The following is a 26971-nucleotide window of genomic DNA, read 5'->3' as shown; positions in this document are numbered from 1 at the left end:
TCCATGGATAACACTGGCTGCTCTAGACCTGGCATTCGGAATCCTCGCTAAGGCTCCGCAGGGGGGCGGGGGGGGTGAGGGGCGGATGAACCATGGAGGCTGTGAAAAAGACAGGCCTTTGAGGTAGCAGCAGTTTGGAGTTGGGAACTGGACCAATGTCCTCGGAACCACTTGTAACCACTTTTGGATTTTCATCCCAGAGCATGTTGCGTGCTGGTGCAGCCCACCCCGTTATTTTGAGACGAGCCAGAGTTTGTTTGCGCCCATTAAAAGACTTGAGAAATGTCAATTCCTGGTCCTGACTTTTGTGTGTTCGGGGGCCGGCCGTCGGCCGTTACACAGGCATACATACACACGCGCCCATGCATACACAGAACACACGCCGGAGACGTGTGATGGCTCCGGTCTCCGGCGCGAACTGTCGGGCACCGCCTTTATTGCTTAAACGCGCATGTGCGAACTCCGTGGAGGCTCGCGCATGCGTCGCTTGTGTACTCAGTACACAACATCCCTCCTTTTCCCCCAGAAACAAACAATTAACAATTAACTGCAGAAAACAACCTGGTTCATTCTTCGGATTTCCAACGACAGATTTCCCCGCCTATGGTGCAGGGTCCATGATAAAGTCTCGCAACCTCTGTGGAAGTCGTCGTCCGGCCCTGCTCGGGTATCGTGGTGCCGCGTCACCAGGGGCCTCCGATGTCTCGGGATCTGCAGGTGGAGTGGCTTCCTCTGTCCCTGTCTCTGCCTCTTGATCCGGGACCTGTTCAGCTGTTTTCTCGCTACCTGCGGGCTTGATGCGCTTAAAGAATGACACATTTCTGGTGACGGTTCCTCTGGCATTGGCTGCGGTGACCAATGTACCTTTCACATGTGTTACACCCAGTGGTTGGGTCTCGTAAGTTGTCGACAACTTTCCTTCTGGTCTTCTGTTTCGTACCAACACGGTATCTCCAACTGCAATCTGTTTTTCAGGCAGTCTTCTCCGCGCTGTTTCATTATCGTTTCTCCATGACCTTTCTGACTGTACTTGGTCATTGTCGATCACTCCTGGTTGTCTCCCTTCTGATTCAGGTATGAGTCCTCTTGGTATCCTCTTGAAAAGTGCTTCCGCAGGGGCTATTCCAGTTGATCGATATGGAGTTGTGCGATACTCCCTGAGAAATTCGAATAAATTCCGTCTGAGGTCTTCTCCATTTTTGGATATGCGAAACACCTTGTTTAGTGTGCGCATGAAATGCTCTACTTCCCCATTGGCTCTTGGCCATAGTGGGGTGACTTTTCAGTGTTTTATCCCTCTCTCTTCACAGTATTGAGCAAACGATTGCCCTTGAAAAGGTGCCCCATTGTCAGAACATAACTCGATGGGAAAACCATGGGTAGCAAATATCTTGTCAATGGCTAGGGTGGTGTGGTTGCTGGCCTTGGACGTGACCAGTTCCACCTCTGGATATCGGGACCACTGGTCAGTTACTACTAGGAAGTGTAGTCCTCTTCCGGTAGAGCCAAAATCGGCATGTACTGTCCCCCAGGGTAAATCACTCCTTGCCATGGTCTGAATCGGTGGTCCTCTCTCCGCTGGGCTAGTGGCTTGGCACGGGATGCATGCCCTCACAAAATCTTCCACTCTCTTTTCCAATTCGGGGAACCAGACTTTGAGTCTGAGACGTGCCTTCATTCTGGTCATCCCTTGGTGTCCGTTGTGTGCCAGCTGAAGGACCTTTGACACGAGTGACCTGGGGATCACAATCCGGTGTCCTCTCAGCAGGAGACCATCGGCAGTTACTGACAGTTCGTGTCGTGCACTCCAGAGAAATTGCAAATCCCTTTGCGTTTCTGCATTTCTCCGGGCATTGTTCATGAGGAGCTCCCGCCATGCTCCTGTGGCTACCGCACCTTTCACTCTCAGAAATGCTTCATCTGAGTTAGATTCGTTGGCAATTTCTTGTCTTGTCAAGGCAATGGGAAGTGCGGACTCGACGACCATGTGAATGGTGTCCACACAATTTGCAACCTCCGTAGTATCTCTGGATCGTCCTGCGCCGGGGTGACGAGACAAATAGTCCGCAGGGTTGTGCGTACCTGGGCGGTACACCAGCTTCACCCCGTACTCCATGAGGGATAGCATCCACCTTTCTATTCGAGGTGGCGGTTTGCAAGAAGCGCCTGCCAGAATGGGAATTAGGGGCTTGTGGTCCGTCACCACTACAACAGGTTTCCCCAGGATATATAGTCTAAAATGTTTACAGCCCCATAGTATTGCGAGGGCTTCGCGTTCAATTTGAGAGTATCTTCTCTCTGTGTCTGTGAGTGCCTTGCTGGCGTATGCAACGGGTCGCATGGATCCCTGTTGATCCACCTGCATGAGAACCGCCCCAAGTCCCACTGGACTGGCATCCACTATAATTTCAGACTCCCGGGCTGGGTTGAAATATGCCATGGTATCTTGTTCAGACAGAGCATCCTTGATGGCCGTGAATGCTCTCTGTTCCTTTCCAGTCCACGTCCATGCCACTTCATTCCTAGTGAGCGCTCTCAGGGGTTCAGAGAGGGATGCTAAATCTCGAATAAAGCGCCCACAATAGTTCACCATCCCTAAAAAGCTGCGGACTTCTGCCGGGGACGTGGGTGGTGACGCCTCTCGAATGTCTTTCACCTTCTCAGGATCTGAGGATATGCCTCCCGCATGGAAGACAAATCCAAAAAACTGTAGGCTGTCCTTCAGGAATTCACACTTTTCTTGGTGCAGCGTCAGCCCGAGGCTGTGGAGTCTGTGAAATGTGTTTTCCAGACGCTTGATATGCTCTGCTTCAGATTTGGCAAAAACTAGGATATCGTCTGACATGTTTATGACGCCTTTTAGTCCGGACAGAGCCCCCCTGATGGCATTTTGGAAGACTTCTGCCGCTGAGGATATTCCAAAACGGAGTCTTTTATATTGGTATAGTTCTTCGTGGGTTGTAAAGGTCGTAATATATCTGGACTCTGGGTGGAGCTCCAACTGGTGGTAACCTGCTCTCAGGTCTAGTTTTGAAAAGAATTTTGCTCCCTGAAATTCTCCAACAATGTCGTCTAGAGTGGGAGTGAGATGACGTTCTCTTTTTATAGCCAGATTAGGTAGTCTCATGTCTACGCAAATGCGTACAGCCCCAGGCTGTTTGGGCTTTGGGCCCACTACAATTGGAGAGACCCACGGGGTGGGTCCTTCCACTTTTTCAATAATGTCTCGTTCCACTAAGTCTTGCAGCTCCTTTTCCACCTGAGCCCTCAGATGAAACGGTATGCGACGATGTTTCAGCGCCGTTGGTCTGACTGACCCATCAATGTGGAGCCTTACGGGCTCAGCCTTCAGTTTCCCTATGCCTCTGAAGAGCCTCTCAAAGCGTGTCAGCAGGCTGTTCAGATCTGTGTGATATACAGCAAAAGTGAAATGAACAAGGTTGAGTGCTTCAGATGCCGCGCAGCTTAAAAGAGAGTGCGGGCTTACGCTGGTAACAAAAAACCTCGCTTTGATGCTGTTCTGGCCATGGGTCACTGGGGCTACGAATACCCCTTGGATGGGTAGGGGAGTATCTTCACCAAAAGCGTATATTTGAGCCTTGGAGGGCGACAGGGCTGGTGGGCCTGCAAGTGCGTTGTAATGTCTGTCTGCCAGTACGCAGACTGACGCTCCCGTGTCGATGAGGACTGGAGTGGGGATTTCTCCAATGTCTACAGTACATGTGGGTCTTCGTCGAGTTCCAGGGCCATTTGCGATGCTGGAAATGAAGAATATTTCTTCATCCTCTTCTTCCTCTTCTTCGGCAATGTGTAGGTCATGCACGTCCTGTTCAAGGGAGGATATGCCCCTCACGGTGCGAGCGCCACCTCTACCGGCCCTCTCTGGTCCTCTGCTTGCTGCCACGGGCATGGTGGCCCTACACATTCTGGCGTAATGCCCAGGTATCCCACACCTGCCGCATGTTCGTGATTTGGCTGGGCATTCACCTCTGTGTGGGGGGTCATATCCACAGTAAGAGCCCGACTGAGGGGTACCTGATGTCATGGGTCCTTCTCCCCTCTTCGGTGTCCATCTGGCCTTCCCAGGAGTGAAACGTCCGACTGCAAGTGCCTCCTCCTCATTCTTGGGATGCGTGGCTGCGTCCATTTTCAATCCTCTGGCCTCCGCCAGTTCATACGCTCTTCCCATGTCTAGGATTTGCCGGAGAGTCAGCCCTGGTTCCCTCAGGACTTGCCTCCTGAGTTTTCCTGAGCAGCATCCTTGCAGCAATTGGTTACGGACCATTTCCTCTTCGTTGACCCACCTGCAGGAGCTTGCTAGGTGTCTCAAACGGGCACAAAACTGGTCCAGTGACTCTTTGCTCCGTTGTTTTTCTGCCCCCATGACGAACCTGTCGAAGTCAACATTCGCTAAGGGTAGGAAGTGATCCCGAAGTGCTTGTTTGACAGCGTCATATGTCGCCACTGGAATATCGAGGGAGTCGTATATTTTCTGGACTTCAGTGCCTGCGGAGTACATCATGATGGTGATCTTTGCCTCGTCCTCTGTCTCCCCCGAGGCTCTGAACATCATTTCCAGTCTTTTGACCCATATGAGCCATTTTGGGCCAAGTTTCGATGGGGGCCCCGTGGTATCGAATTCAGGCATGGGAGCCAGAGTGGTGCGCACTCTGCGTGGTATTGGGGCAGCGGCGCCCTCATAATCTGTTTCTTCACCCATCACAATAGGTACTCACAGTATTTTCTTGGCAAGATGATGGGTGATCTGGCTCCCAACTTTGGCAGAGTCTTCCTGCTGGCTCTTCTGCCACTTCCTGTGTCACAGCCCTGCACCAGCTGGGCTGTGGAGTGTCCAAAAGTTGTTGCAGCTGCTTGTAACGGGCAGATGGCGCTCGAGCACCCAAAACGGGCCGCAACCACTGCGTGTGTTGTAGTGAACGAGCACTCAAAATGGCCGCCGGCTGTTAGGACGGGTCCGCGACTGCGGAGTTGTATTCCGTTTCACTGATGTCGTCGGAAACGGGAAGACAGCTCCGATCCCGCCTTCGTCGCCAGTTTTGTGTGTTCGGGGGCCGGCCGTCGGCCGTTACACAGGCATACATACACACGCGCCCATGCATACACAGAACACACGCCGGAGACGTGTGATGGCTCCGGTCTCCGGCGCGAACTGCCGGGCACCGCCTTTATTGCTTAAACGCGCATGCGCGAACTCCGTGGAGGCTCGCGCATGCGTCGCTTGTGTACTCAGTACACAACACTGACTACAGGGGTTTAACATTTCCTGACCCCTGAGACCTGGCCGAATGACATCACACCTGCGTTTTCATTGGTCACCCCGACTGGACTGCAGTAGGGGAACCTAATCCATAGGAGGCGGTGTGGTGTTCAGTAGTTAATAGGGGAGGACCCATTGCTAGGAGACAGAGGCGTGACAGCTGACAGGACCAATGAATGACACGATGACAGATTCAACAGTTGTGATCTAACGGTTGGAGTGGAGAAAAACGGGACTGGATTTTGAACTGAGCAGTTTTCCGGTAAGGGAAGGTTTTAAACATGTCCATGGCTAGCTGGTAAGGTAGCTCTGTGGGCTGAGTACTGGCTGCTGAGATTTGTATGTGTGATCTGCTGGCCTCAGGCTTGAATCCCAACAAAGCCAACGCAGCCTTTCATTCTTCCGAGACAGTCAAAAGAGTCCCAATTTCAGTTTTGTAATGATCAGTGTTTATAAAAAATGTCTATACAAATCACTTTGGGGAAAACACTATGAAATAACAATGCACTGTTATTAATTAGCACCCTTGGTGGGGGAGCCGGCCAATCAGGAGGCAAGGAATTCAGGCTGGGGATCTCAGCCCGCGTTCAAAGCTGCCTTATAGCCGGTTCGCCTGCCATCTACCCCCCACAGTTTGTTCCCTTATTTTTTACTCCCCCCATCCCCACTTACCTCTTTGTGGCGGTGGAACTGGCCGCTGCCACTGCTGATGCCACTCCTTCAGCTCTGCTCCAGCTGACCACCATGGAAAGGGAAGAGGGGCTTTGTGTGGAGCCCCCCCTTCCCTGTCCATGGCAGCCATCTTTGAACAGTATTTTGTTTCTGTGAACGGGATGCCGCAAGGCGACCCGTTCACAGAAAGAAAATACTTTGTATTAGCCACGTCCCAGACCTTGGGATGGGTGCTAATGGCGCTATCAACCCGGGCCATTACCACCCATTCCAGCCTTTGGAACGGGTTGTTAACACCATATTTGGCACTTGTGGGCCAGCACCTTAAATAGAAGAAGCAAAACCACAATTCTGAGGATGCGAAGCGGTGCATGCTAAAAAGTCAATGAGGGTAATCCACATGATATGGGCCATCTGGCAGCATTGCAAGATGGTGGCCCTCAGGACATGTAACGTGGCGGCAATAAGAAAGAAGGGTGCCAATGAAATTACTGCCATTTTTTCCGCCCACCTAATTATTATGAGCTGGGTGCCACAAGTAGGAAATGCTCCTGCGCGTGCATAGAGGTATTTTCTCCTGATAAAATGAGGAATTTCTACCGGTGGATTTACCACCCGAGGTAATTAGAGCACTATCATAATGGAGAATAGCACAAATGGCAAATTCAGTGGAAAAACAGCTGGCGGTAACAGTAAACGAGTTTGGTGGTATTAAAACTGCTTGCTGTGAGACAGGGTCTGACTCACAGAAGCGTTTTATAATGGCGCAATCCCATAGGAAAACTGCCAGGTACAAAAGGGGGAGTGCTCTCTAGTTAATGTTAAAGTTAAAGGTATTTGTACCGCGCACCGTCAGCAACGGAAAAAGGCAGGGTCGGTTAGTAGGGTGAAGAGGGCGTAGGAAAGTGAGAGAGGTGGTGTCCTGTTGGCAGCTTCAGTTCGGTTTTCACTGTGCGTTGAGCTTGGGTGCGAGTATCAGATCGATGTCAGTCCTCGTGTGCTGTTGGTGCGGTTCATGTGTTGTTTGTTTGTTGTTGCGGTGTGGTGAAGTGCATGCAGTTTGCTGTGCGAGAGGTGATTTTGTGGGTTATTGTCTTCTGGTGAAGAGGAAACACAGTGGCAAAAGAAAGCTTCAATCCCTCTCCCCCCCACTCAGACCCTGGCCTTTCTCCAGCAACCACCCACCAACGCTGGACATGCAACAAACATGGAGTATTACTTTCAATCAAATATTTACTGGGCAACACAGCTAAAGAAGGGCCGTGCCACAAGGTCCATGTGATATTTAACAGGACGAAGGAAAGTATCAGAGGACAGCCACAAAAAATTGTGCAGAAAACTTAAATGAAAAACCAATTACATAGGCGCACAGCCCATCTGAGGCTTCGGGGGGTGGCAATGTTGGCAGCTACGAAAATGGCAAATACTAAAAACCCAACACAATTACTTCACAAATATCAATTAAACTATACAAGTACCACTGCGCAAATGGCTGTGGCGGAATTAGATATCAGGCGCTGCTCTCCAGAGGAAGAAAGAAGAGCGCAGGCCTTCGGGGAGTCAATCAGACAGGGCGAGTGGGGCTCCGTCTGCCACTCTGTAGGGGGGCCGTCTCATCAAAAGCTTCCATCTTCTCTTCCCAAAAGTTTCAAAGCAAACGGGGGAGAGAGAGAGAGAGAGAGAGAGAGAGAGACAACAGCAACGCGATGCTTCTGGGCAGATGTGTGTGTTGGTACTGAAGGCGGCCTTAGTGTGTCCTGATGCAGGTGCACAGGCCTCGCCTATATCTAAGGCAGGTGATATTCAAGAGTGAAAGGGCCAGATTCATGGAATATTTGCCCGGTTCAAAGTGATTTTGCACTGCTGAAAAGTGACTTTGCACTGCGGACATAAACCCTGGTTCATGGAACTGTGCAAAGTGTATTTTTGCCGGCAAAGTCCGGGCAAAGTCAGCGCATCGTCATTTTTGCAGTACAAAATGACTTTGCCCGGCGAAACTACACTTTGCACGGTTCCATGTATCAGGGTTTGTGTCGACAGTGCAAAGTCACTTTTCAGCGGCGTAAATTACCTTTGAACCAGGAAAATATCCCATGAAGCGGGCCCACTGTGTTAGGCATGTCAGCCCATCGAATGTGTGTCAACCCCCAACGCCCCAGCCACGGTAAGGGCAGCCACATCCTACTGGATATGTGGCTATGTGTCAACCCCCCGCCCCAAGCGGTGATGATAGCATCTTTGCTCGACTGAAAGTGTGCTCTCGTGTATGACAGTGGCCTCCCCACCCTAATGAAAGTGTGGCACTCTCGTGTAGACAGTGGCCTCCCCACCCCAATGAAAGTGTGGCACTCTCGTGTATGAAAGTGTGGCACTCTCGTGTATGACAGTGGCCTCCCCACCCCAATGAAAGTGTGGCACTCTCGTGTATGACAGTGGGCTCCCCACCCCAATGAAAGTGTGGCACTCTCGTGTATGACATTGGGCTCCCCATCCCAATAAAAGTGTGGCACTCTCGTGTATGACATTGGGCTCCCCACCCCATTGAAAGTGTGGCACTCTCGTGTATGACAGTGGCCTCCCCACCCAAATGAAAGTGTGGCCCTCTCGTGTATGACATTGGGCTCCCCATCCCATTGAAAGTGTGGCACTCTCGTGTATGACAGTGGCCTCCCCACCCCAATGAAAGTGTGGCACTCTCGTGTATGACAGTGGCCTCCCCACCCCAATGAAAGTGTGGCACTCTCGTGTATGACATTGGGCTCCCCATCCCAATGAAAGTGTGGCACTCTCGTGTATGACAGTGGCCTCCCCACCCCAATGAAAGTGTGGCACTCTCGTGTATGACATTGGGCTCCCCACCCCAATGAAAGTGTGGCACTCTCGTGTATGACAGTGGCCTCCCCACCCCAATGAAAGTGTGGCACTCTCGTGTATGACAGTGGCCTCCCCACCCCAATGAAAGTGTGCCACTCTCGTGTATGACAGTGGCCTCCCCACCACAATGAAAATGTGGCACTCTCGTGTATGACATTGGGCTCCCCACCCCAATGAAAGTGTGGCACTCTTGTGTATGACAGTGGGCTCCCTATCTCATTGAAAGTGTGGTACTCTCGTGTATGACAGTGGCATCCCCATCCCATTTAAAGTGTGGCACTCTCGTGTATGACAGTGGCATCCCCATGCCATTGAAAGTGTGGCACTCTCGTGCATGACAGTGGGCTTCCCACCCCAGTGAAAGTGTGGCACTCTTGTGTATGACAGTGGCATCCCCATGCCATTGAAAGTGTGGCACTCTCGTGTATGACAGTGGCCTCCCCGCCCCATTGAAAGTGTGGCACTCTCGTGTACGACAGTTGCCTCCCCACCCCATTGGAAGTGTGGTACTTTCGTGTATGACAGTGGGCTTCCCACCCCATTGAAAGTGTGGCACACACAGTGGCATCTCTATCCTATTCAATGTGTGGCACTCTCATGCCTGGCCCTGTAGCTCCAACACTTTGAATGGGTGTCACTCACACCTATGATCTCACCTGGATGTGTGGCACTCATCTATCAAGATGTCTCTTAACCCCTTTGAATGTGTGGCACTCTCACCTATCATCAGTGGCATCCGCATGCTATTCAATGTGTGGCGCTCTCATGCTTGACCCTGTAGCTCCAACACTTTGAATGGGTGTCACTCTCACCTATGATCAGTGGCATCTCAACTCACCTGGATGGCTGGCACTCATCTATCAAGGTGTATCTCAACCCCTTTGAATGTGTGGCACTCACACTTTTTGACCCTTCAATTTCTTCCAACTTAAATTGTGGCACTCTAACACTTAATTTCCATCTCACTGCATGTGTGCAGTGGAATAACACATGTGGTCAGGCCTCCCGCGAGCCATGCTGAGGGCCCTCACCCAAGCTCGTCAACAAAGCATGGGCCACGACACACTCACAGCCGGCCTGGCTCACCATGAATGCAAAATGCTCATCATTATCTTGCTGCTGCAGGGCCATGCCGCGCGCTGCACTAGGTGAAAGATGAGAGTATGCATTTCAACCTGAATTCTCCTCCTAGTGTAGAAACAAGAGAACTGTGCCTGGCCCCTGGGACCCAAATATACTAGACACCTCTATGCCAGGACAATACCATAATGTGCAGCATTAATACAATAAGAAGGCATGTCCATATTGGCTCTGTCAATATATGCCACTATCCTCATTTCGAAACACACCCCTGTTGCCTTTGCCCTTAATGCCAGTAAAACATGCAATGCCACAGTAAGGAGATGTTTCCTTGCTGGCTACACAAATAACCCCTCATGTATTAAAGCTCCTATTGACTTTGCCCTCAGTGCCATAAAAAAGCCTGCCTCAATAACTAAACATCATCTCCTTACTGGCTGCAGATATACTTCGGTGCAGCTATGTAAGAACATGTTAACTTTGCCCTTAACACCGTAAAACATGCAATGCCACAGTAAGGAAACATTTCCTTGCTGGCTGCAACAATTCCACCTTGGTCCCGAAGTAATAACACTCATTTTGACTTTGCCCTTAATAGCAGTAGGACATGCAATGCCACAATATGAAAACATTTCCTTGCTGGCTGCACAAATACCCCTCTGTCCTTGTAGTCCTTGTAAGAACAGACATGATATTGGCCTTGCCCTTAATGTCAGCAAAAAATGCCATGCAACAGAAAGTAAATATGCAGGCCGCATTCCCCATTGTACTAGAAAACCCCCACCTCAACCTCTCCTCCACATAATAAAAATCGTCAAGTTGACTTTGCCCAAATATGGCAGTATAATAAGCCAGTCACTGCAAGAAAACACCTATCCTCCGATGCCCCCTGCTTGGGCCTCAAGCTTGCATGCATACATTGATACTGATTCACTTACCAGTCACTCATCCATAGTTTTAGCTTGATTGAATTTCTCGCTCATTCATTAACACACATACCTAGAACATGCAGACTGTATTCTTCACACGTGTACCCCGAATATTCCCACTGCCTTCTCATTCACATGCACACTCACACCCATACATATGCAGCATTATTTATTTATTTATTTTAATTCTTATTACGAGCCGCATGGCCGTGGGCCTCAGGGTGCACAAAGAAACCAAAGACAAGACACACAACATGACAAGTAGAAAGAGAGTGAGGACGTGGAGGGTTACTCCAGGTTGAAAAGGTGAGCCTTTATGGCTTGCTTAAACACAGAATAGTTTTGGATCTGTCGTATCCCAGCTGGTAGGGCATTCCAGAGGAGGGGGCCCTGGACGTCAAGAGTGGTGCCCCCAAATTTAGCTGTCTTAAATCTGGGTGATCAAGGAGAGAAGCAGTGGAAGAACGAAGGTTTGTTCCATTGGACTTGATGCTAATACGTTCAGACAGATAGGTGGGTTTCCTGAGGGACAGGCACTTGTGTGTTGTCGTTATCACTTTGTGTGTTATGCAATGTTTTACAGGAAGCCAGTGTAGCTTCTTCCTGAAGGTGGAGATATGAGTGCGACGAGATTGATTGAAGATGGTGCGCACAGCGTTGTACTGAGCCACATGTAGAGATTGAATATTGGTGACAGTAGTGCCAGACAAAAGACTGTTACAATAGTCAAGTCTGGAGTTTATCAATGCTGTAGACAGGAGAGCACAGTTTTCTGCTGTAATGAAGGGGCAAATATAGCTGATTCGTTTGTTAATCAATCCACAACTAGACCTGATGTTGGAGACATGAGACTTCATAGATAGCTCCTCATCCAGAACGACTCCCAAGATCTTAACCTTCCTTTGGACAGTGATGGTATTGGGCCTCATTACATCATAGGCGGAGGACCAAGGTGCTATTAGCACCTTGGTCCATGGCGGTAAAATACCGGCACCCCCATTGCCCTTCCCCATTCCCATTTTTGCCCCATAGGGCATAATGGGAATGGGGAAGGCGCTAATTACGGTGCCGCAAATTGCGGTACCGTAATTAGCACCCTGGTCCCTTTGCGGGTTGGTTTTTAACGCCTGCTAAACAGCAGACGTTAAAGTACCAACCCGCAAAGGGACCTCGTAGTAAGGCGGTAAGGGTTTACCAGTACCGGTGCCCTTACCGGTACCGGTAAACCCTTACCGCTGTCCGTGTAATGAGGCCCATTGTCTGTAATAGGGAAGTTGGCATAGTCAGAATCAAGTTTGTTCCGGGTGTTCTTAGAGGACACTATCATGAGCTCAGTTTTTTTGTTGTTCAAAGCTAGGGAGTTACAGGCCATCCAGTCCTGTATGGCTTTGGAGATGCTGTTGATAGTTTCAACATCGTTCTTATACAAGCCACTTAGTTGTATAACAACCTGAGTGTCGTCTGCGTAGTTTGTATATTGAACTCCAAGTTTACTAAGAAGATCAAGAAGGGGACGAATATACAAATTAAAAAGCAGTGGCGACAGACAAGAACCCTGTGGGACTCCACAACTTTGAGAGATGGGAGTGGATTGATTGCTTCCCACGCATACACCTACCATTCGAGGGCCCAAGAAGGAGGCTATCCATCTTGATGCTAGCATGGAGCAATTTGCGACCTCTCCGAGCCTTGTTACTAGTAAACTGTGATCAACCAGATCGAAGGCTGCGGAAAGGTCAAGTAGCATCAGCAATGTGGCTTGATTTTTGTCCGCTATGCCGCAAGAGTGGACTTTAAGTCGAGCATGGCCGTCTCGTTCCCGTGACGAGCCCTGTAGCCCGACTGTCGGGTGCCAAGGATGTTGTGTTCTTCGACATGAGCCTGCAATTGCACATAGGCTAGTTTATCCAATATCTTCAGAATGAAGGGCACATTGGTTATTGGCCTGTGGTTATCTTTATTAGTGGGATCCAAATTTTCTTTTTTTAACAAAGGGGTTATCCAGGCGGATTTGAGCACATCAGTTACCACACCTTCATCAAAAGAGAGGTTTATCAGCTTAGTGATCCATGGGACCAGTACGTCAGTAGATTCTTGAAGATGTTTGTGGGACAGTCATCTGCTGGGCAAGATGTAGCCTTAAGATCTTGTATTACTTTAAGTACTTCCTTTTCAGAGTAATGAGTGAAGGAGAATTGAGGAATTCTACTATCGGAGTTGTTGAGAGGGGTTGTTCTTTTAATGGTGACCTAGGTTCCACGTTGCTAAGGGCATCTTTGATTTTTTCCTTGTGGAAATCAATTTTAGATAAAAATACATTGCGGATGTCTTGGAACCATTTGGAATTTTTGGTCATATTATTGGATGGTGGTGGCTGATCCTGAAATTCAGCTAAAATATTAAACAGCTCACCAACATTAGATTGGGCATTTATGATCCTTTTGTTGTAGTGTGTGGCTTTGGCATTAATGATAAGTTTCTTGTATGCCAGTGTGGATTTCCTATAGGCAGCTAAAGTATCGTCATTGGGGTGCCTTCTGCAGGATCTTTCTAAAGCTCTTTCGGTTTGTCTGGCAGTGACAATATCTTCTTAGAACCATGTGTTCTTTGTGGCTTCAGACTTAATTACCTTCATTTTTATAGGAGCAAGGTCATTAACTGCTTCTTTGATGATGAGAGTCAAGTGGTTAACTAAGGCAGAAGAGTCAGCAAAGTTGGATAAGGGTTGTAACTTAGATGATAGCAACGAAGATAGTTTGGGGGCTGTTATGTTTTTCAAATTGTGAGTCATCTTTCGTAGACGCGGGTGGGTGTTGAGTTTGGGTGGAGAATTAGGTAAGGCAATCTTGGCCTGGATAAAGGAATGGTCAGACCATATACATGGTGTGACTGTAATGTCTGAGATGTTAGTTTTTTGCGATATGAGTCAATCAAGACTATGCCCACTTTTTTGTGTGGGAGATTTGATCCATCCATTGTGTGAGTCTGACTGAAGTAATGGAGTCCATAAGGCTGAGGCCCACTTTGTCAAGTTGGTCATTGGCCCAGTGGTTAAGATCACCCATGATGACCAAAGGGCTTTTAGTAGTGCAGATTTGAGCCAAAAGATCGATAAACTACTCTTCAAAAAGGGGCATGTCCTTGGGTTGTCGATAGATAGTAAGTACGTTAAGAGGTGTGTGTGGGGAGGTTTAATTTTCACCCACGGTGATTCACAGCCATCAGGTGAAATATGTGATACCGCGTGACTGTTGAGGCTGGACTTGCACATAAGTGCAACTCCGCCACCTTTGCCTTGAGAACGGTCAGCTCTGAATAGAGTATATTCATCAGGGGTGGAGAGTGTGGCTTGGGTGGGCAAATTAGAATTAAGCCATGTTTCGGTGATCCCAAAGAAATCTGGCTTGCAGTCATTAACAAGGTCAGCAATTTCGACACCAGAGGTAGGACTAACAGCGGCGCAATGTTAGAACCTATTTCATTGTTCCCCCGCATTGTTTTGTCCAAACACATGATATCTACTTAGTTGTATAATGAGTTGCTATCTTACTTGAGAGTATATCCAGGAAGCAGACACAGAATAGTCTGGAGAGCACTGGTAAGCAGAAGCACCCAATGGGAGACAGGAGCCAGCGAGCCGGCGAGCTGCGGCGATGACCGGTGAAGACCGGCACGTCCCACAAGTGCTGGCGCTGAAGTGCCTGGACTACCAAGATATACCTGGTGGTGAAGGGAAATGTAGTCTGGAAGGACTACAGTACAAACACACAGGCACACCTATAATCACAAAAAGAATAATAGCCGTACGTGAGAGATCTTTGCTCTCTGACAAGCACACCAAGAGATTTGCAAAATAGACAACACTAGCAGCGTTATAGTGCACAGTTTAAATATAGCAAAAACAAATGCAAAAGCTACTAGTTCAGTATAGGAAGTTAAGTTTCAATGGCAAGCAAGTTCGTGGCTGATTGAAAACACGAGTCAGCTGTCTGACAAGTGCTGCCGTCAGAAAAAGAGTCTTGTTACCTGAAAGGAAGCAGGGAAATGAAGAAGAGGAAGGCTTTAAAAGGAGAGCCGCGGCGTGACCAGTGAAGAGTGGCACGTCCCAGAAGCGCCAGCCCTGAAACTCCTGGACTACCAAGATATACCTGATGGTGAGGGGAAATGTAGTCTGGAAGGACTACAGTACAAACAAACAGGCACACGGAGCTCTCACCACTCATATACATGCTTACACAGACACTCCTTTTCATGCACACACATACAGCCATATATACAAACATACACAAACATGCAACACCCTTAGACGCACGCACACACACACTTACAAAAAGGCTTTTTTTTCTTACCTGTTTCCCAAGTCCAACTAGCTCTGAGGGATTCGATGCACCTCTCCAGGTCTACGGCTCCTGTGCTCCACACAATAGTAAACATGAGCTGCAACTGCTGCTCATGAGTCCTGCACTCTGACATTAGAAATAAATCATAGCCCTCATTACAAGTCAGGCGGTGGACCATGGTACATGCCGGATTCCGCCATGGTGGATGGCGGAATTACCGCCCCATTCCAAGGTGAGTGGGGCGGTAATTCCCCATTCACCATTTGCCCTTCCCCATTCCCATTTTTGCCCCATAGGGCATAATGGGGATGGGGAAGGCGCTAATTATGGCATTGTAAATTACGGTGCCGTAATTAGCAGCAAGGTCGCTTAGCGCCTTGGACTTTAACGCCTGCAAAAAGCAGGCGTTAAGGGTTAACGGCGCCGACTTGTAATGAGGGCCCATGTCTTTCAAAGTCAGCGTGATGGTGTGCCCCGGCCCACTGCAACATGAGGTATCAAAGCCCCCAATACACCAGTGCACCTGTATCACTCTAATCTATGAAGATGCATCACCATCTCACGAACGTGTGATACGTTCATCTCTGACCAATCATTGCTACCTCTCTGAGTGTGTGGTACTCTCATCAATTCTGATTCATCTCCCCTTCCTAGATGTGTGGCACTTTCATCTCTGGCCATGCATATCCACCCCTCTGAATGTGTGGCGCTTTCATCTCTGGCCATGCACATCCACCCCTCTGAATTGGTGGCACTCTCATCTCTGGCCATGCATATCGATACAACTGAGTGTGTGGAGCTCTCATCTCTGACCATGCGCATCTACCCCTCTGAATTTGTAGTACTCACATCTCTGACCATGTATACCCATCTAACTGAGTATCTGGCGCTCTCATACTGACCATGCATATCCATCCCACTGGATGTGTGGTGCTGTCATCCATGACCATGCATATCCATCCCACTGGATGTGTGGCGCTGTCATCCATGACCATGCATTTCCATCCCACTGGATGTGTCGCGCTCTCATCCCTGACCATGCATATACACCCCACTGAATTGGTGGCACTCTCATCTCTGGCCATGCACATCCACCCCTCTGAATTGGTGGTACTCTCATCTCTGACCATGCATATCCATCCCACTGGATGTGTGGCGCTCTCATCCATGACCATGCATATCCACCCCTCTGAATTGGTGGTACTCTCATCACTGACCATGCATATCCACCCAACTGGATGTGTGGTGCTCTCTCCCTGACCATGCATATCCATACCACTGAATTGGTGGTACTCTCATCTCTAACCATGCATATCGATACAACTGAGTGTGTGGCGCTCTCATCTCTGACCATGCGCATCTACCCCTATGAATTTGTGGTACTCTCATCTCTGACCATGTATATCCATCCCAATGCTTGGCTTGCACTCTCCTCTTGACCCTGCTTGCCACCCCCTACTATGTTGTTGACATCTATGTGCCACTGAATTTATGGCGCTCCTACATATCTCAACTCATCATTAACAGCCCAAATCACACCCGTGGCAACTCCCTTGATCACATCTTTCTATCCTCCTGATTCAGCACCTCCACCCTCTCCATTGACCTCTTCCCCTCTGACCACTCACTTATTCACTTCACCTTCTGTGTTCTCCCCTCAATGTCCCCACTCTCTTTCAGCAATCACCAAAAGGAAATTCAAACGCTCCTCTGCTTTCTCACTCCTTTTCTGGATTTCAATACTACACTTGCTACTTCCTACAGGGCAAACACTTCTCGCTTGCCCTGGGCCTAAATCATGAAGGACTAGGACTCTTGCCCCGGTCCTAAATCATGAAGCACTAGGACTCTTGCCCTGGTCCTAAATCATGAAGGACTTGGACTCTTGCCCCGTTCCTATGAAGGACTAGGACTCTTGCCCCAGTCCTAAATCATGATGGACTAGGCCTCTTGCCCTGGTCCTAAATCATGAAGGACTAGAACTCTTGCCCTGGTCCTAAATCATGAAGGACTAGAACTCTTGCCCTGGTCCTAAATCATGAAGTTCTAGGACTCTTGCCCTGGTCCTAAATCATGAAGGACTATGACTCTTGCCCTGGTCCTAAATCATGAAGGACTATGACTCTTGCCCTGGTCCTAAATCATGATGGACTAGGTCTCTTGCCCTGGTCCTAAATCATGATGGACTAGGTCTCTTGCCCTGGTCCTAAATCATGATGGACTAGGTCTCTTGCCCTGGTCCTAAATCATCAGAAAATCCACCAGCTGAAGACTACTATGTGCCAGCATCTTCACCAGTGGCAGGGGAATCACTCCCATATTCTTCTAAATGGCAACAGAAGCTGTGTTTTTGCCCTCAACACTACCTTTCACTCTGATAAATTGATAAATACTCATCCTACACGGACCTCATATCCTATCTCTCCTTTTACCCCCACTAGCTCTATATGACCATTAAGGCAATGATGCCCCAACATAGCACTCCACACCCCCTATCTCTCTTTGCTAACTACTTTGCCTCCTATTTACTCTCCAAGATCACAAACATGTGACCATCTCTGCTACCTCTAATTGCTTGTTCCTCTCCCTTCTTTGCTCCACTTACTGCCCATCCTCCGCTTCATAACACCCCTACTCTTTCGTCTCTCTCCCCACTGCCTGCCCACCTCACCCACTGAGATCCTAGCTTTCCTCCACTCAGCAAATCCATCATGTGCCCCCATGGGCTCATCAAATCCCCAAATAATCAAAGACCTTGTGCATGTCACCTTTCTCCCCTCTCCCACCTATCTCTGTCCTCAAGGATCTTCCCCACCTGCTATAAAAACATACCCCTATAATCAAGAAATCTGCTGCCAACAAACAAAACCACCTTCCTACCGGCCGGTCTCCCTCTTGCCCCGTCCCTTCAAACTCAGTGAAAGAGTTCTCTTTAAGTTCATTGTCACCTAACTTGAAGACCACTCACTTGGGGACCATCTTCAACCAGGCTTCTGAGGCAAAGGCCCCAATGAAAGGTCTCTCGCCCATGTCTCCAACTTTCTAACCACTGTTCATCAATCTGACCACTCCTCCATTCTCGTCCAACTTGATCACTCTCTGCAGCCTTTGACACTGTGGATCATCCCACACTCCTTCTAAACCTCTCCTCATTGGGCTTCAAGGACACTGCACTTGACTTAGCCTCTCATCTCTCTGACGGCTCCTTGTCATGGACTGCTAACACCACCTCCCCCACTAACCTTTCAGTGGGCATCCCCCAAAGTCCAGTTCTGGGCTCACTCCTTGTAATCCTCTATACCTTCCCTCAGGGCAAATTCATCTCATCCTTTGGCCTCCACTTGCACGACACACACGCCTTCTTCTCTTTTCCCTTCTTCACCCCTGCCCTACCTGGGCACATCACCAATGGTCTCACCGATATTTGTGACCGAAACTCATCCAAGAGAGAACTAATTTCTCCCCACCTCCGAAGTCTACCCCACATTCCGTTCTCCCACCTCTGTCCATTTCGGCCTCCTTCATCCCCTGAGGATTGCAACCTTGGAGTCCTCTTTGAGAATGTCCTAAAGCAAAAGCAATTCATCATGGCAATGGCTACTGCAGCCAGGAAGAACATCCTCAAGATAAGGAAAATCTGTCTCCACAGCTCACCTTTCACTCTACAAAAACACTCATCTCAATGCTTGTCCTGAGGAAGCTAGAATAGTGTTCCAGCCTACTACTTGGCCTTCCACACTACTCCTTCTCTCCCAAAAACATGATTCACACCTTCCAAGATCCCACCACCTTAGCACACTCTCACCACGCTAGGTGGATCTCCATGCCCAAACACTGTCTCTTTAAAATCAGTCCCGCAAGTGGCGTACATGTTTCAGTACAACAGCTGCTAATGCCACACACTGACTCATAGCACAGACGGATTTGGGTTGTTTACCCGCAACTACAAAGTTTGCAGCTGAAAAGATTGTATCTAACTTGACCGTTACTGTCAAACAACCCAAAGTAAATACCTCCCCAGGCATACCCTACAAATACACTCCTTTTTTAAAAAAATATTTTTATTTCATTTAGTTTATACACACTTTTTGAAAACATTTTACCTCTATACACATTTTACAAAGGCAGAGAGGTAGAAAACAGGCATGCAGGCCAAAGTTAACACAAGTTACTCCATTCATCACAAGAAAGATACGGAGAACAATGGCTACAGAGAACAGTTTACACCGTAGCCCAATCCAGTCCGCATTGGTCACAAGCTACCAGGGGTTCATCGATTGATGTTACTTAAATTAGTCTCGCAATTTACTGATTCGACATCTCTGCTCCTTTGTAATTTCCAGGTCCTAAATTGATCTTTCCCAATTTTAGGCTAATAACATGGTTTCCATTTTTTGTAGGAAATTTGTCAAGCCAAAAACATCTTTTTCCATTGGGTTCACAAATTTCAGCCATAGCTCTTCTCCAGATAGGGTGGCATATTGATTAACTACTTGGCTCAAATGCACAGTTCTCAGATCTTTCAGTCCAGAGCAATATAGTGTAAGATGTTTTAGTGTCTCAGGATGGTCAATGCAGAATCGACAGCTCTCTGTCACATCCGGTTTCCGAAATCTCAAGGCTAGACTTGATCTTGTATCAAACAGGTTTAGTCTAAATTTTAGAAGCATCCTTCTATGCCTGGCAGTAGCTGTTTTAACCACATATTGCAGCTGTTTTTTTTGGTTTTTCCCTTCACTCGCTGCATCTCTCATCAGTTTGTAGCAATTTCTGTCATCTACCGTTGTGCACCAATCTCGTACCCATAGCTTATTTTTCACATAGTTTGGGTTAGTTTTTAGTGTTTCAGAGTCAGTGCCTATTTCGGCAAGATGATCTTTACATGCATTAATCCATTTTCTCAATAGAGATTCCTGGTTTCCTTCAATTGCGTCTCGTAATACTACGAATTGAGGTGTACAGTCGTCAATAATTATTTTTCTGTAGATCGACAGCATATTCCACATGACTCACGCATTTATGGATATTAGATTTAGTTCATACCGTAAGCATGCGCTAGGTATGCCTCTTTGTAGTTGAAGAACACGCCTCCAGTATTGATTTTCTAGTTGACCCCATAGATTCGAGGCAACTTCTAAGGCGCATACTGCTCCATAAATCAGTGTTGGCACTACTTTTTGGTTATAGTGGGCCAAGGCAGATAACAAGGAGAATTTCCCGTATTTTTTATTTATGATCAGTCCTTGACATGCAAGTTGTTTGCATTTTTGCTTTGCTTTTTCAGCCCACGGCGCGTCGTTTATATTGCTGTTGATCCACATTCCCAGGTATTTAACCTTTTGGACGCGATTCAGTTTTTCGTTATTCAATTTCCATATCGGATTATTTTTTTTAGCTTGCTTTTATTTCGTGTAAGGTCTTGAAGGATTATAACTTCCGATTTAGCAGGATTGATTTTCAGTTTATTTTTTCGCACATATTCTTCCAGACTCTTTAGCTTTCTTGACAGCCCTATTGGTGTTAAATCGAGCAGTACAATGTCGTCTGCATATAGCAGCCAGTTTACACTCGTTCCGTTGATTCTTGGTGGATTAGAGTTTACTGCTTTGATGGATTCTCCGATGTTGGACAAAAACAAGCCAAACAGAGTCGATGCCAGCGGGCAACCCTGTTTTACTCCTTGATTTGTTTTTATTGATTCACTGAGAGTCCCCCCAGTATCCAATCTGATCTTGATTTCTGTGTCGGTATGTAGCTCTTTGATGGGATCTAATACATTTTCTGGACAATTCCATTTTTTCAATTTGTCCCAGAGCATTCCGCGATCAATGGTATCAAATGGGCTGGACAAGTCGACAAACGCGATGTAGATCTTCTTGTTTTGTCGGATAGCTTCCATTTTTAGGAAGTTTATGATTGCCAGATTTAAGCCACAGCCGACACCCTTAACAAATCCTGCCTGCCGAGGATCGTAACGTTTTGATTCTTGGATCCATTTGAGTAGTTTCATCTGAAGTTGAGTTGCAAAAAATGTTCCCACTACATCTAGGAGGGCTATTGGGCTATAGTTTCTTGGATCAGTGTGTATGCCTTTTTTAAAAATCGGCACAATAATAGCACTCCGCCACGTAGTAGGGATCTTTTTCTCCTGCAGGATAGAGGTAAATAGGATGTGACACAGATCTGTCCATAATTCAGGATGTTGTTTTAACATTTGGTTTGTTAGCCCATCCGGTCCTGGGGCTCTGGATGTGCTAAGTCTCATGATGTTTCTATGTATATCTTCTTTTTCTATTTTGATAGACCAGTCACTTCTCGGATTCAATGGTTTACTGAGTGTTATGTTGTTGTTGTAAAATGTGTCAGAGTAATGTTTGACCCAATCCTTCTCCGACACCATATTTTTTATTACAGCTTCTTGTGGTGTCGATATGTTGTTGAAATAGGTCAAAAATGTATTAGTGTTCCTTTTGGCTATTGTTTCCATCATTACTTCTGCATCTCTTTGTAACATAACATGTTTGTGACTGATCACCTAATTCTTGCAAGTTTGTCTCATTTGTTTCGTCTTACTTTCACAATTAGCATGAGTGTTTGATCTTTTCAACCTTCTCACTGCTTTAGTCAGCTCTGTCTTTTTGGCGACAATCTCGCAATCCCATGCATGTAGTTTTACGAAGTCAGGCCGTGCCCTCACAGTTTGCTTCTCTCGATACCTCTCCAAGAGAGCTATGTATTCAATTTTCACTGTGGCTGACCTTTTCTCCATCGATTTTTTCAGCATTTCTATCTTGTTTTGGTTAAGCCGTAGTCGATTGCGCCCCGGGGTCACGGCCAGATTTGTACATTGATGGGCTGTTTTTTCCCTTGCATAGTGTATCTTTAAAGTTGTTTTTAACATACAATGATCACTTGATTCCATTTCAATAATGTCCAAACGAGCAACATCCTGTTTCATTCTTTCGGTCACAAACATATAGTCGATAGTAGATTGTTGTTGATCCCTTTGCCGTGTAAAATGTGCTGGAATATCACCTGGTGTTTCTCCGTTAAGTATCTTTAAATTCCATGCTTTCATTTCTTGCAGCCACAATGTGGCGGCTGGATCGATAAGGTCTTTCCCATTAACACAGTCAGTTCTGATCACATCTGTGAGGCAGTTTATGTTAAGATCACCACAGATCAAAATCTTAGTCTCCATCCCGTTTCCCCTCTTACTCACCTTTGTGCAGCACACCTCGTTGTGTGCCGCCGACTCCCTGCAACACTGGTTCCCTTCACTTACGTGCTTGGGAACTGGCGCTGCAGGGTCCTTTCCTTTTTATTTTCTTCTAACTTTATTCCCCTATGCGGGGAACACCGCCGCAACCCCCATTTTCATTATAGCGAGCATAGAGGGAGGGGGACACCCCCGCAACCCCTGATACCCCTGTTTGCTACAATGGTCATGTATGGCATATTTGTTCGAATTTTTGGTTGTACGGGATTTTCGTCCAGCCTAAAGTCGGTCAAATATGCCATACTTTTTTTCTCTCTATCTTTTCTGGTATTTCCAGCACAGACAGGCCGACAAGACTACATATATGTCAAAAGGAGAGGAGGCTCATGATAAACCTTGAAATCAGAAGTTTCACAGCTTTCGAGAAAGACACACATAGGAAGATTCAGTTTAGGAGAACTACAGGTTGTCGATTGATGCCTTCAATAAATAAAGGATAAACACAACAGTGAATGACTTGTCCTGCAGAAAGTAAGCATGTTAGAACTTTAGAGCAGAAACCAGTTGACATGAAGTTTAAGTATTTGAAATATAATAAGACAAATGCATATTTGTCAAATGATATGAAAATAAATAAATAAAGATGTGACTCAGATGCTCATATATCTATTCCTCAAATAAAACCTAAGGTGTTTGGGATTGATTCAGGGTGGGTGACCTCTGCAGAAATGAACGTGTTATGTGCAGGATATATTCAAGTTGGGATTTATTTTGTGTGGTCGTTCTGCTGCATTTTCTTTCTTTTTCCTTTATACATGTTTATAGAACGTAGTTTAGCCATTATACATGTATATATTTCCATGTACATGCGTGGTATTATGGGGCACACTAGGTGTACCTTGCATATCACACTCTGATCTCGTGTTCCCCTTCTCTCTCTCCCTCTCGCTCTCTGTCTGTCTGCACTCTCTAGCTCTCTTTCGCTCTGTAGCTCTTGCGCACTCAGTTCTCTCTCTCTCTGACAGGCAGTGGTGGAAGTGGGCGGGAGCGGCTGGCAGCGGTGCTCCTCTACTGCTTTTAATTAAGTTTTACCGTTCCTATACTTTTATTTTACCGTTCCGGAACGGTTTCGTTTTAAAGTAAAAGTGTAGGAAGAAGTTGAAACGTGCACTTTCGGTGCACTGCACAGGAAGTTTCCTTAAAGAGCAGGCACATGCGTTTTTGGGTTTGCATTGTGCGTGGGAGGGTGTGTGGCGATGGGGTTTTTGGGGAGTGGGTGCAGGCCAGTAGGGAACTTCTTTTCGTACACTTCGACCACTGCTGACAGTGCGGTCAGATACCCTCTGCATGTATTTATCATTTATATAGCAACCATGGAGTCTTCCTCTCTCTCTCTTCCTCTCTCTCTCTTCCTTCCTCCCCACCTCTCTCTCGCTCTTTCTCTCTCACTTTCTCTGTCTCTCTCTCTCTCTATATATATATATCGTTGTGTAATTCTCTCTCTTTGTCTCTCTGTTGTTCTCTGTGCACTCTCTAGCTCCGTCCTTCACTCTGTAGCTTTCTCTTTCTCTCTCTCTCTTCCCCTCGTGTCATTGTCTCTCTGCTCTCCTTCGCTGTATCACTCTGTGTGTGTGTCTGTCTCTCTGTGTGGGCGAGAGACGTGTTTTCAGGTGTGGTCTCTGTCACTGTGGTAAGATACCCTCTGTGTGTATTTGTCATTTATATAGCAACTATGGAGTCTCCCTCTCTTTCTCGCTCTCTCTCTCTCTCCCTCCCCACCTCGCTCTCACTCTCTCACACTTTCTCTGTCTCTATATATCTTTCTGTCATTCTCTCTCTCTGTCTCTCTATTGTTCTCAATGCACGCTCTAGCTATGTCCTTCTCTCTGTAGCTCTCTCTCTTTCTCATGTGTCATTGTCTCTCTGCTCTCCCTCGCTGTATCACTCTGTGTGTGTGTCTGTCTCTCTACGTGGGCGAGAGGTGTGTTTTCAGGTGTGCTCTCAGTCAGTGTGGCCAGATACCTTCTGTGTGTATTTGTCATTTATATAGCAACCATGGAGTCGTCACCTCTCTCTCTCTCTCTCTCTCTCTCTCCCTCCCTCCCCACCTCTCTCGCTCTCTCTCTCTCTCTCTCTCTCACAGTTTCAACGTCTCTTTATATATTTCTGTCATTCTCTCTGTCTGTCGCTCTGTGTTGTTCTCTATGCACTCTCTAGCTCTGTCCTTCTCTCTGTAGCTCTCTCTCTTCCCCTCGTGTCATTGTCTCTCTGCTCTCCCTCGCTGTATCACTCTGTGTGTGTGTCTGTCTCTCTACGTGGGCGAGAGACGTGTTTTCAGATGTGCTCTCAGTCAGTGTGGTCAGATACCTTCTGTGTGTATTTGTCATTTATATAGCAACCCTGGAGTCGTCCTCTCTCTCTCTCTCTCTCCCTCCCCACCTCGCTCTCTCACATTTGCTCTCTCTATATATATTTCTGTCATTCTCTCTGTCTGTCTCTCTGTGTTGTTCTCTATGCACTCTCTAGCTCTGTCCTTCTCTCTGTAGCTCTCTCTCTCTTTCTCATGTGTCATTCTCTCTCTGCTCTCCCGCGCTGTATCACTTTGTGTGTGTGTGTGTGTCTGTCTCACTACGTGGGCGAGAGACTGTGCTCAGGTGTGCTCTCTGTCTCTGTGGTCGAATACCCTTGCACTGCCCTCTTAGTGTGCTTCCTCCCGTTGCCTGTCTCTCTCACTCTCTATCGCTCCAGCTTTCTCTCCCTCTGCGTGTCTCTCAATTAAACATTGCCTTAGTGCTCACATTAGGAACAGATAATTGGTTTTAATGTGAGTGGAAGCCTCTCCAAGAAGGAGGGACGTTATCAACCTCCTTATGTGGGCCTATTTCCTTCCCATGAAAGCTTGCTGTGATTTTCATAACTGCCCCCCACCGAACCCGCCCCGTGCTTAGCGAGCATAATGGCATTTCGGGTGGCATCCAGTTTATTAATCAGCATGCCTAGATAATCAGACGGGCAGCCTCTTCTACTCTTTCACCCACCAGGGTCAGGGCACGGCTCATGGTCTGACAGTAATGACATGATGTATTCTTTCCCTGCCTGTGGGGGGAGATGTACTGCAATGGGGGTAGCTGCTGATATCTTTAATACGAATACAGCATCATTAAGGAATAACAGCACCCCTATCCATTCCCCACTCATAGTTGCCACATCAGCCTCGTGGGCAGCTATATCTCCTGCAGTGTCATTACATTACAGTGAGAGTAACATGGCTGCCCCACAGGCACTCTGGCCTTTCAGCTTTAATTACAGGGAACAATTTAGCCAGGCGGGCCCCACAGTGCCACAGCAACATTTATTGTGTACAGGCTCTTATAGGATGTCAACTCTGCCCTTGCCTCTCACTTCATTTAAAAAACCCAGGACATCCTGTCCACCCTCTTCACCCACACCCCTCCTCTCCCCTGCCTATCTGTGCTTGCTGACCCTCCTTTGGCCACCCCCCCCACCGGCCTTCTTGTCCTTTCCTCTTTTCTCCCCTGACGAGGTCGTTAGACAAGTCCGATCTATGAAAGCCTCGTCAAAACAGGTCCATCCCTGTTACTCTAAAACCATCAAGGACCACATTGACACCTTCGCTCCGGCCCTTGCTGATTTTTGCAACCACCCCTTTGCTTGGGATCCTTCCCCTCCCCTCTGAAGCACTCCTTTGTGCATCCTCTTCTCAAGAAATCCACAGCTGAACCTTCTTGTCCAGCTAACTATCACCCAATTTCCATTACTCCCTTTCTTGGCAAACTCCTGGAAAAGTTGTCCATCTCTCAGCTTAACCTTCATTCTAATTCTGTTGGCTGTCTCCATGACCACCAGTCTGGCTTCAAAGCTGCCAGAAGCATGGAAACTGCTCTCCTGAACATCCGTGTAGATCTGCTCTCCAACCTTCACTCTAACATTCCCTCTGTCCTCATCCTCCTTGATCTCTCTTCTGCCTTTGACATGGTGAACCATACCATCCTGCTCAACCGTCTCTGTGAAAACCTGGGTATCACTGATCAGGCTCTGGCCTGGCTGACCTCTTTCCTCTCAGATCGACCCTCCCAGGTCCAACTTGGGTCCTTCCTTTCATCTATCTTCCTCTCTACCTGTGGTGTTCCCCAGGGGTCTCACCTCTCGCCCTGGCTTTTCAACCAATACCTGGCAACTCTCGCCCACTGCATTGCCACTTTCTACTCAAATTTCCAGTGCTACTCTGACGGCACTCAACTTATGTTCAGACTGCTCTCTGCCACCTCCTCTCCCTCTCTCATCTCTGATTGCCTAACTGCCATTCAAGATTAGTGTGCCGCCAATGATCTTTGTGTGAACGCCAGCAAGACAGAGATCCTCCTCATCGGCACACCTTCACCATCCTTTCCCCTCACTATCTGGCCGGCTTCCCTTGGCTCTCCTCCTACCCCCACCTGCGAGACTAAGAACCTCAGGGTCATCTTTGACTCCACCCTTTCCTTCTCCGCCCACATCTCTGAGTTCTCTAAAAAGTCAAATTTATGACTGCACCTCCTCAGAGGTACTCTGCCTTTCC

The 26971-nt window shown here is 47.6% G+C and overlaps 1 long non-coding RNA gene across 1 annotated transcript in view; it reads right to left on the bottom strand.

Moving 5' to 3' along the window:
- LOC138473536 (uncharacterized) overlaps window positions 1-6019 on the bottom strand; it is a 49653-nt gene extending 43634 nt beyond the window's left edge. Inside the window, exon 1 of the long non-coding RNA XR_011268769.1 lies at window positions 5951-6019. This is a non-coding gene — a long non-coding RNA (uncharacterized lncRNA). The remainder of the gene's footprint in view (window positions 1-5950) is intronic.
- Between the last annotated feature and the right edge of the window lie 20952 nt (window positions 6020-26971).

This window comes from Ambystoma mexicanum, chromosome 8, assembly GCF_040938575.1.
Source record: "Ambystoma mexicanum isolate Mex_15411 chromosome 8, UKY_AmexF1_1, whole genome shotgun sequence".
Classification (NCBI taxonomy): domain Eukaryota; kingdom Metazoa; phylum Chordata; class Amphibia; order Caudata; family Ambystomatidae; genus Ambystoma; species Ambystoma mexicanum.
Note: the sequence above shows the minus strand (reverse complement) of the source record. Positions and strands in the feature narration are given on the sequence as shown.